We start from the raw sequence: 4,898 nt of genomic DNA, 5'->3' as shown, positions 1-4,898 counted from the left end.
TGGCACGACAGCTGGAGGCAAGGCGCACAATGCAGGGTCATAGTGCAGAGCAAGCACCCGTCAGGGCCTCCCTGAGCCTTTGGACAACGAGCTCGTCCAGTGCCGCTGCACGCTGCCTCCTGCGATAAACCTCCCTGCCGCTGCTGTTAAATAAAATACAACTGCCCGTCCCTGAAAAGATGCCGAGGAAGCGTTTTGCTCTTAGGAGCAGATAGGAGTTATTCTGATCCTCCCTTCATGGCTTCCCTTTGTCCTTACAACCACACAGCTTTGAAATGCTTCAGCGCCCGCAAAAGGTGAAACTCATTTCAGCTTTGGAGAGGTTATTCCCAGCTGGTGGGTGGTTTAAATCTCCTTTGTGCTGGAGCTGTGATCTCCTCAGTCTTGCACTGGCTCTCACTTTTAATCATCCCAGGATGCCTTTTGGTAAAATACATGAATGAAGCTTGATAAGAAGTGTCAAGAAACTACAATTCTAAGGGAATCAAGATCTAAATTGCAAAAAGAAAAGGAGGACTTGTGGCACCTTAGAGACTAACAAATTTATTAGAGCATAAGCTTTCGTGAGCTACAGCTCACTTCATCGGATTTGTTAGTCTCTAAGGTGCCACAAGTCCTCCTTTTCTTTTTGTGAATACAGACTAACACGGCTGCTACTCTGAAAAAAGATCTAAATTGTAATTAACCAGAATCCCTAAATTAAAAACTGTATTGTGAAGCTTTGGCCTGAGGGGAGGATGCATCTTGTAAGCTTTCAGAGTAGCAGCCGTGTTAGTCTGTATTCGCAAAAAGAAAAGGAGGACTTGTGGCACCTTAGAGACTAACAAATGTATTTGAGCATAAGCTTTTGTGAGCTACAGCTCACTTCATCAAGTGAGCTGTAGCTCACGAAAGCTTATGCTCAAATAAATTTGAGTCTCTAAGGTGCCACAAGTCCTCCTTTTCATCTTGTCAGCTGACATTCCATTTTACTGAAGCCCCATTATTGCCAGACATGTCTACATTTGAAAAAAAAGACATATTTTCTTTTAAAATTGTAGGAAGCTCTTACCCTCTGCCCCGTTATCTCATTTGACTGGCTTCTGTATGCCTCTTTAGTGTCAAGACATTATGAAATTATAATAACCGATCTACCACTTATGTTTAACTGCATGGGCAAAAGGAAGCCAGAAAAGTTCAGAGTGGCCTAATATGTAAGGAAGCGATAATTCATCAGCATGTGAGAGCAAAATATGCCTTGCAACCAACAGGCTCTAAGCCGCTATCAGTCTGTATCCTCTGTATTGTCCTGACCCGCCCTTCTTGGTGTTAGGTTTTCACCCACTGTCTAGTCTGTTCAACTGCTGCATTGAAATCTAGAGATAAGTAAGTCATGGCTGGGGATAGATATGACGAATGTAACACTGAGGCAGGCCTCAACTGGTCAGAGTTGTAAGAGATCATAGGGCGTTCCAGTTTACTCATGCTAGTGGGAGAAGGGTAGATTAAGAACTGGAGGAGAGGAGTGTGAGAAAAATGTCAAAATTCAAGGCATTTTAAAGAGGAGCCAGGCACATGCCCTGATCATCTGTGGGTTATGCATACTTAGACACAGCCTTTGCTATAGGACTTGAACAACCTTTTAGTCTCAGAACTACTTCTGGTACATAGGAGTATTGCAGTTTGTAATACTGGGCAGCCAGTAGTTTACAGGTCATTGTTCTGAGCTCTATCTTATTTTTGGTAACTTTGAGCTTCCACTTGTAGAAAGGAGGCTCCAGATGCTTGTCACAGCTAATGGCTGCAAGCCCATTATCGCAAAGTTGAGCAAAACAGCTTACCCCTCTTCTCCTGAATGTTCTCTGCCAGGTACAGAGGACATCTGTGATTAGCTGCAACACTAAAGATTTTGGTTGATATGCTGCAATTTTGCCTGCTTTATAAACCTATATGATACAAAATTAGTAAATGGGATATTTTTTAGCAAAAATGAAAAGAAATAAACCCCAAGAAACATCTTTATTTATATCAAGTTGCTATTAATTTTGATGGAATACAAGTTGCACTTGCAATTGACCATCCTTCTTGGTATTTTGTATTTCTTTGATCTTTTATAAGATTCTGGGGTTCTATTAAACTGTAAGTCTACAATATAGGATATGAATTCCCATATGAAACCCTTATCCCCCGGTCGTCAGTGTGCATTCCTTCAGATAGCTACTAGAACCAGAGCAAATTCTTGCAGAACTTTTTGTTTTTTAAGCACAAGCAGCCCCTTTTTCCAGCTGATTGAACTATACCTAGTTCTAGCCAATGCCATGACTCTTCTTGATAGGATCAATAGAATGGTTACAAAAGTATCCCTCTCCCCAAAAAATCAGAATGTGCAATCTCTTCTACTTTGCTGATACATTATCTGTTTTAAACTTCACAGGTTTTAGTTTTCTATCCCCATGCATTCCCCTCGCTCCCTTTTAGTTAGTCTAAAATGAACATTTTTAGCTGCACAAGTTTCTAAGCCTCCCCTTGTGATAAATTCAAAAAAACATTTGACAGGGTTGTTGTTTTTTTTATTTGTTACCACCCTCTACTCCTAACCATTTGAAGTGGAATCACTCTACATGTAAAATGAATAATTATTACAGAATTTATCAAATCAATTAATTTTACTCTTTTCATTATCAGACACTTGAGAAAAAGAGACAGGAAATGTTCACATACACCCATCCTCTCCTTTAGACTAGGAATGTAAGATGCCAGTGTCTGCTTAGACACAATAATAAGTCTCAAAAGCTTGTCTCTTTCACCAACAGAACTTGTTCCAATAAAAGATATTACCTCACCTACCTTGTCACTGAAAAGGTAGCCATTCTCTGTCTTCTGGTCCAAAAGGACTGATCTTCAACTGTATCTATTGGGAAAAGACTTCATTTTTGGATAGTTTGAAAACTAAGTCTTTTATTCCCCTCCCTCCCCCCCATACTTGGGTGGAGCGGTTCCCACAGATTTTCCCACAGGGCATTTTACAATCTTAAACAAGTCATTTAAAATTGGTATGTTTATTATTCTGATTGATCAAAATATTTCTAGAAGCAGTAGATGTAAGCTGAGCATGAAGAAAACACTTACCTCTAGCAGTAAAGGGAAACTCTTCCAACAGCAAGTCAGTGCTGCCAGAAGTGGCTGGCAGCTGTAGTGTCCTAGCAGGATTAGGGCAGGCTGGAGAGAGAAGGACTGCTGTATGTGTGGCCTTTACACACTGCTGGCCACCTGATTGGCTGCAGTTGCACAATTCTCTCAGAGAGACTGGTCCCCTGACTAAAGCTGCAAGTAAGGGCTGAGACTGTGTTCATCATCCCTTTTCTCCCTTCCTAGGGAGTCCAGACCACTCCCCCAAAGAGACTGACTGACCTAATATTTGTATTACCCCGTTCCACAGAAAAATCAGGTGAGGTTTAGGAAAAACGGATTTTAATTTAGTTAGGAACTGATGGTATGTTACATTTGCAACCACCTGTTGCAAATGTTGTTGGATCTGAGATGCTGCCCCATAGGAGTATGGAATCTTTGAGGACAGGAGGCCCATTCAGCCCACTTTAGCCCTACCTTCTCAGGGACAGTTCAGTATCTGAGCAGCCAAATCTCTCTCAGCAACATGTGCCTGTCCCTGTGATACAATTTTCTCACATAAATTGTTATAAATTGTGCCAGACCATAATAGAGAAGTGGGGGAGGAAAGTACAGTATGTGTTATTTCCCATTCCTAAATGTGTCTACTTGTGTAGACATATGTCATTCTAAGCTTAAATTGTAAACTCCCCTGCACAGAGACTATTCCTTCTAGTCTCTCTGGAAAGTGCCTAGCAGAAAGCAAGCACTACCATAAACAGATAACAACAACAGGTGGAGATAGGCGAAGAAAAGAAACTGTAAAGTCATGTCTGATTTCTTCAAGTCTTGTTTCTTTATTGAGAAATTTAAAACACACTCCTTTTTGGAGGCCTCTAAATTGCAGCACCTACCCATCAAAAGTAGAACTAACAAAATAGACAAATTGGCAAAATACACAAAATATAGTAACAAATATATTCCCAAGCAGGCTACCAATGTCATCCTCCATCCACTTTTGAAGGATAGGAGGGCAACAAATGTGGGTGAGCAGTTAAATTTCTTCATGTAGCTATGAAAGATCATGTGAGGTGTATTTTATATGTAGTTATTTTTCCTAAATTTCTAACTAGACTCAGGAACAATTACAGAGATTGCCAGTAGTAAAACCACCATATATGCCACAATTGTGACTCATTTCCTTAATTTAAATCTCTTAAGCACTTAGACTTTGACTGGAATTTCTTCCGTGTGAGCCACCCTCTTCCCACCAATAAAACAGAACTTGCACTCTAAACTGCACTTTAAAAATATTGAAAAATCATTCATGTCCTACAGTTACTATAAGAAAAGAACTAAGACATATCTTTCCTACACCATCTTAAATCATTTTAATCTGCAATTATAAAGCAGAAATCAGAACAAATTAAACATCCAAGAACAACTCCACAAGGAAAAAACAGGCCCAGAATCTGTCTCTCTGCAAAAGACTTATACACGCATATTTAGTAACCAAAGAGTAACCTGATCAGAAATCATTTCCTTTTGTCTCTAATCATGTGGTCCACATTATACAGTGTGTGAAATGCTGTATCACACAAAAGTAACAAACTGACAACAAACAACAAATCTCAGATCAACTAATCTATTAAAATTTCATGGATAAAACAAGTTTTACATAATTTTGAAACAAACAATTATTGGGCTTTTCAGAATATATGATGCTCATTATCTGGAGACTATTGCAACACACACAAAGAAATCAGAACTTGGTTTAAGATTAAGTACTGCTTTAGTGGGTTTTAAAATTT

General features: G+C 39.6%; 1 long non-coding RNA gene across 1 annotated transcript; it reads right to left on the bottom strand.

Moving 5' to 3' along the window:
• Positions 1-2,532: 2,532 nt before the first annotated feature.
• Positions 2,533-3,212, bottom strand: LOC122456217. The gene is made up of 2 exons (XR_006274958.1): positions 3,109-3,212; positions 2,533-2,890 (listed from the first exon to the last, which is right to left on the bottom strand). It is a non-coding gene; the product is annotated as an uncharacterized LOC122456217 (long non-coding RNA).
• Positions 3,213-4,898: the final 1,686 nt, after the last annotated feature.

This window comes from Dermochelys coriacea, chromosome 10 (assembly GCF_009764565.3).
Source record: "Dermochelys coriacea isolate rDerCor1 chromosome 10, rDerCor1.pri.v4, whole genome shotgun sequence".
Taxonomy (NCBI): domain Eukaryota; kingdom Metazoa; phylum Chordata; order Testudines; family Dermochelyidae; genus Dermochelys; species Dermochelys coriacea.
Note: the sequence above shows the minus strand (reverse complement) of the source record. Positions and strands in the feature narration are given on the sequence as shown.